Raw genomic sequence first — 7,500 nt, 5'->3', positions numbered from 1 at the left:
CCACCCCTGTTTTAGACATTCTTTGGTTGTGTTTAAGTAAAACATTTTTTTTTCATGAAACAATTATATTAAGACATAAAAATAATTAAGAAAAGTACATGGGAGATGCACATGAATTACTAAAGACAAAGAGTTGCCATATAATTTCTATCAATCTCAGGCATGTAGGGCATCATTTTTTTAATATCTTCGTTCTCTTCTTTTGAATGTAAGTGGCTTTTTTTGGTCTGAATTGACAGTTTTGGTGCAGGTATGGGATATGCTGTAGATTTCTTTTTTCTTAATGATTGGGCACCTGCAAAAACTGAGGTGAAGCCGTCTGCAAGTGTTTGTTTTAAATGAAACAGTAAAAGGATGATTGGAATAGTATTTTAATTGTTTTACTTGAGTAAAGGGCAATTTTGTAAAGTTATAGCTTTTAGCTCCAGCTTGAATATTAAAAAATCAACATCTTTCATCTGCAGGATACTGAAAGGTTTCTGTCGCCTAACAGACTTTAGTATTCTGATCAGACCCAGTGGACTGTGTACCTCAGTTTTTTTTAATTTTTGGTCAATGCTGCTATGAACCGCATCAACCTCTTGAGCACAGCCATGTCCGCTCGCAGAAAACTTTTGAGTGATAGATTCAACATCAGGATGAGCAATTAAAAAATGCTTTATTGCCGTGCTCATAATACTGTTTCTATTTTGCGGAACGCAAGAATCTGACCATAAAATGAGGTTCTTAAGTTGTGGATGGGTGGTAAGCACAGATTCTAAAATTCGTAGGATTGCAGATGCCAAATCATTTCCGGCTCTGCCAGATTGGCTTTCAGACCAGATACAACAATAAACATCTTTATCTAAAGATGTGCTGTCATGTTATAAACAGACAGCTTCCTAAATTAAAAGAAGTTGGATATTTCAGCCTTGGGAACTGTTAAAACATTTTGTAAATCAAAACAGAGAACAGGATGTCCTGACTGTCTGTCTTTTTTGCGCTCTTCGCGTGCATCTTCTTTTTGTTCAATATGACTTAGATGATGAGCCCGTGCACAATCACTTAAAATACCTTCAGCACTTTTGATTTTAAAATTTTCACTCTTATCACACTTATCTTTTTTTCATTGCTGGAAAGAAATATTGAACTCAGTTAAAAAAAATTTCAGAGTATAAGTGCTTTTTAGCCGGTTGAAATCATTTTTGCTGACAAAAGTCTAGGTAAAGCTCATACAGTCGACTAATAGACAATTCAGGCTCAAAGTATTTTCTATTTGTACTAGCACGACAACCGCGTCTGACTGCGTCAGGAATTTTCTTTTTTGTATGTTTACCTTGTTTTCTTGGGGTAGGCGTGTTTGTATCTGTTTTGAAATGTTTATAAAAATATGAAATTCTTTGTTGGCTTATGTCAAAAGTGTTTAAAAAGAAAGGTTTGCAAACTCTGATGGGAATCCCTGCCAGGTGAAAAAAGTAGGCAAATTAGTATTGCCGCCTCGATGAAATTGCAAGTGTTCGTTTAGTTTTTTTCACAATACCTGTTGTATTTTCACTATAAAAGTGTGCTTTGAGGTCATAATTAAGTCCCCAAAACTTGTTAAATAGTAACTCCCGTTGCTCTTACCGAAAATAAATGTGGCATTTAAATTTACAGTTAGTACAGTCCTTCTCATTATTGATCTCTCTCTTTCTTCTTATCACTTTATTCCTGCTTTTATACTCCTGGCCAGCATGACGCCTTTTTTTATTGACATTGCATTTCCAGCTATCTGGATTTCTGGTTCTTTTACGTCCAACTTTTTTTTTTGTCGACAGTTGCTCTATTGGCACAACTATTTCTAAATATGTATGTAGTAGCTTATTGTGGAAACTTGAATCGACACTGTAGAAATAAAAAGTATAAACTTTAATTACATTTAAAAACAACATAATATTAAAAAAAATCAAAAATTAATGACAATTGGAATTTTATAAGCATTGTAATTAGCAGGGTAATATAAGTTATTTTTTTACAGTTAGGAAATAAATAATATAAAGAATTTAGTCTTACTTAAAGACTTTGCACAATATATATATAGTTATTTAAAGGCACAATATATATAGTTATACATATAGTTATATATATATATATATATATATATATATATATAGTTATACATATAGATTTATAGTTAGTTAACTACTAGTACTGTGTATGAGAGCTAGTCTTAAGTTATTTTAACCCTTTAATGCACGATATTTATATAATAGTTGATAGTGCACGATATAATAGTTGACTATTTTATCGTTAAAAGAACATAAAATGGAATCCAATTATCGAAAAAATAAAATTTTCCTTTATATTTTCCAATTTTAAAATTACCATAGTAATAGAAACTACTTACGAGTCGGTATTAAGTAATTCAAAGTCAACTGTTTCTTTTGTAACTAAACCAATAAACTTACTTGACGACATTTTGAAAATATCAAAATAAAAAGTCACGTGATTTGCGCTACAACATTGATTTGCAGATTTGGGCATTAGAACATTATAATACTAAAATGTTTTAAAAAAGTGAAATAGAATAAGATAAAACTAACAAAATACGGAAAATTGTACTTAGAACAAAGTCAAATTGAATAAATCTTGACGAAGCAGAGAAGGTAATAATTTATTGATAAGTGGAAATAATACATTATACTTTTTTAAACAATAAAAATTGGTTTTTGCAAAAAAAAAAATTTGTAGATAGAACAAGATAATACTGAGGGAACGATATATATATATATATATATATACCTATATAATTTAGTAAAAAAACACTTTTCTAAATTTTTTCTTTAACTTGAAAATTCACCATTTTCTTTAGATTATATATATAGTATATTTTTTAAATAAACCTCCTTAATTTCCTTGGTGCAACAACTTCATCATGATTAAGAACAACTCTGTTATTATGAATTTTCTAATAATCTAAATCTTTATAAATTATAAACAAATAAACTTAAATAAAAATGCTTCAAAATGAATAATGCTATATTATATATTGAAAAACAAACATATAATAACATAGTTATATCCTAAACCACAATTCATCGATGAAAGAGAAATATTATACATTTAATAATCTATGTTTTCAATATTGACATCTATAACACAAAGCTTTAAATTTAAAAGTACAATTTAAAAAAAGATTACAATAAATTAATTACTCAATAAAATTTTTAAAAGATTTATATACCTACTAAAAATTATCTACCTAATGTCTACTTAAACTTTTTAAACTCGTACCATAAAAGATCATGACTTCTTTAAGAAAACACGTTGCTAAGAAAAGTCTGGAAACTACTTAAAAACTAATAAATAGTGAATTTTACAGAATACATAACCGTAACTATTATCGAAGAATAGGCGTAACTATGCGCACTAATAATAATAATAATAATAATAATAATAATAATATTCACTGTGCTATTTATGTTAAGAAACAAAAGCAGTGAGTTCTAGTAATAAAACTAACTATTAATCATTTTTAACAACAGACACTAACATAAAGATAAGCCAAAGGTAACAACTTTACGCCAAAAATTATCAAAGGTAATGTTATGTATTTTCAGAATAGTTATATTGAAGACTAGACAGCACTTAGACCTAAAGCAGTGACACCGCTTGACTGGTAAGGTTGACGAATCTTGCTCTAGATCTCTATTTCAAATATACTGTGTTTTATAGTTACACTAACAATAAAATTACAATTTTTTTTTTAATGTTATATAACATATAAAAACACCTCATTTAACAATCATGAACACATTAGATAAATTACATTTTATACTATTATAAAAGATTTATATAAACACATTTATAAAATAACTATATAACATATATCATCACAAACACATATTTATCAAAAACTTTTTAACTTTGAGCATAGTGTAAACATACATGCAAACCTTTAACAACTATAAAACAACATTTATTAACATCAACTATTTTTAATGAAACAAAGAATACAGACTACAATTCACAACATTGGAATGAAAAAGATGAAACCATTTAAAAACAAAATCAAAAATTTCTAATAAACAAAAATACAGATACCTTAATAGGAACATTTTTTTGACGAATTCCAGAAGAACTTTTTTAATTTTTATGTGCCATATTATTTTTCTTAAGAATATAACATATACATATAGATATAGAGAAATATAAAATAAATTGAAATGAACGCAAACTTATGTATATAAACATACATGACCACAAACAACAGTCTTTGTTTTATTTAACTTTTCATATTAAATACATAAATAAAATTTTATTCTCATTATTCTTTTTACAAAAAAAAATCTTAATCTATAAACAGAAAAATGAATTTAACTTACTAAAAGAGCAAGCAGCTTCTCTAAACTGCTCTAGAAAATAAAACAATACTTGTTTAAAATGTTCTAAAAAGACTAAGGACAAAACTGAAACTGTTTACTAAAAAAGAAACATTGTACTAAAAAAACTATTTTCCAGTCATTTTAGTTCTAACTTCTTCTAAAAAATGAAAGCAGGCTATAAAAATTAGAAAAATAAAAACAACCAACAACAAACAAACGATTACTTAAGTTCTTATTTTAAACAATGAACAACAACGGAAAAAAATACATCTAAACTTTTTATAGAATTTGTGTTAATAAGTCTCTGTGCAATAAGTTCTAAAAGTTCTCAACCAAGAGGTAATCCACTGTTATTCAGAATGGTAGCCCACTTATCAAACATAAAATATCAGATTGAGCAATTTATAAAACATTGATGATAATGACCAAACCCTAATCAACTGACCAACTTGCAGATCTAGAAGCCAACTGACCAGGCCTTGGTCAAGGTAACGATTCAGCTGCTACTCAAAAGCTTGATGCTACGATATCAAAACTAACATCCATAGTCAGCATGCTTCTCACCCGCACATCTGTTCTTGAACTAAAAATATTAATCTAACTGCAAATCTTTTTCAACAGCCAAAGTCAAACAGTTCAAAAAGGAAAATCACATAACTGTTTGGGTAATATAGGAAAACTAGAACGTTTGTTAAAAAACTAAGTCAATCTTCTCTGAAACCTTTCAAAATTGCCCTTGCCAACGATAAACGTAATCCAAAAAGACTGTTTTCATACATAAATAGTAAACGCACTGTAATAAATCAGATTTCTGCGAATCACCAGTTCCGGTGAGATCATTAGCTCTGACAAAATTACAATTGTCAACTCACTTAACAATCAATTTCAATCAGTTTTTAGCAAAGAGCTATTCAATGACAATCTTCCCCGCTTTGACCGTAGAACTAACACAATCCTCAATAGCATATCTTTCGATACTCTGACCACTCTAATGAAACTCTCAGCACTAGATATATCTAAATAACTTGGTGTAGATAATGTCAATCCCCACGTTTTATGCTTTTATTCTACCTCATTGTCTTCTCCACTTACTCTCATCTTTTAAAAGTCATTTGACAATGGTGAAAATCCAAGCTCATGGTCCAAAGCAAATCTAACACCTTTATTTAAGAAGGGCTCCAGAGTTGATCCATCAAACTATAGACCAATATTCCTCACCTCGATTCCGTGTAAAATAATGGAGAAATTAGTTAAGAAGGCAATCATGCAGCATTTAAAATCAAACAATCTTTTATCAAATAGTCAACACGGATTTTTTGAGAAAAAAGCATGCATTACAAATCTCCTTGAAACAATGGATTTCTTAACTGGAAATAGAGCCAGAAAGCTACCAGTTGACGTCAAATTTCAAGGTTTTCCTAAAGCTTTTGACAAAGTCCCACATCAACGAACGCTTTACAAACTACAAATGTGCGGAATCGAAGGCAATCTTCTCAATGGGATAAAAGCTTTTCTACATAACAGGTCTGAACGAGTCATCCTTGGCGACACTCTATCAAATTGGTAACCTGGATGTAATAAGCAAAGAAAACAGTTGTAAGATCTACGCTGATGACACTAAAATCCTAAGCATTGTCAACTCACTTGCTGCTCAACTTCAACTCCAATCAGATATTGACCAAATTGTCCAGTGGACTAAATCTTGGCTAATGAAGCTAAATGCAAAAAAAATGCAAGATCAAGCAACTTTGGCCAAAAAAAATTAACTCTTTTTAAGTACTCAATGGAGAAATTAGGCCCTTTTTCAATAACGACTTGAACTACATTAAAAGCAACTACCTCTGAGCATGACTTGGGAATTCAAATTACCAATGATCTTAAAGTAGAAACCCAATCCATCATTGCCTCATGTAAAGCAAATCAAATGCAAGGCATCCTAAAACACACTTTCTAATCTCGTGGTGCTTCTTTATGGAAACAACTCTACTCGACCTACATCCATCCTTTACTTGATTTAACAATTCTAACTTGGAACCCTCATTTGGTGAAGGATGAACAAACTATCAAATCATTACAGCGCAGAGACACAAAAATACCAGGCAAACTGAAAAAGTTAGACTACAAGTCCTGATATTTACAACTTGGCCAATCTTCGCTTGTTGAACGTCAAAACCGAGATGACCTCATCCAAAAACAAAAAATTATTAATAATATCGACATCAAATCGCACTTTCCTCTCATCACAATTCCACCAAGAGCAAATCACAGAGAAAGAATTCAGTTCAGCAATAATTTAGCTCGTTTCTACTTATGTAACAATCGCATTGCCAACGCATGAAACATGTTATCAGATAAAGTAATCGGTTCTCCAACCGTCAACAGTTTTTAAGCGAGCCTCAATAAGCTCTAATCTTACTACAGCTCGCAGCTATTCTTAGTGAACGTTGCAATATGAGCATCACAAAAACAAACTGTAATCTGAAAATCTATGATTTGTATTTTGTCAGTAATTTTTACTTTTGTTTTACCGATTATATACTACTACTACTAAAACGTAAACTGGTAAACCCTTTTAGGTTTCCCATATTCCTAATCTATATATAAAAAAAGTTTATTCTATTAAGTTTAAGTTCTGGACTAGTTACTTTTTCTTTATTATTGAATTCAATGCTTTAAGAAAGTAATAAATAAATAATTATAATCCAATATTTATAGTGTGTGTTTACATATATATATATATATATATATATATATATATATATATATATATATATATATATATATATATATATATATATATATATATATATATATATATATATATATATATATATATATTTATAAATATATAAATATATAAATATATATATGTATATATATACATGTGCATATATATATATATATGTATATATTTATAAATTTATAAATATATAAATTTATATATGTATATATATATATGTACATATATATATATATATATATATATATATATATATATATATATATATATTTATATGTTTGTATATATATATATATATATATATATATATATATATTTATATACATATATATATATATATATATATATATATATATATATATATAAAAATTAATTCGTTTACCTTAAACACTAATATATTTATATGTATATTTATAT

This window comes from Hydra vulgaris, chromosome 05 (genome assembly GCF_038396675.1).
Source record: "Hydra vulgaris chromosome 05, alternate assembly HydraT2T_AEP".
Classification (NCBI taxonomy): domain Eukaryota; kingdom Metazoa; phylum Cnidaria; class Hydrozoa; order Anthoathecata; family Hydridae; genus Hydra; species Hydra vulgaris.
This window is presented reverse-complemented; position numbering follows the sequence as displayed.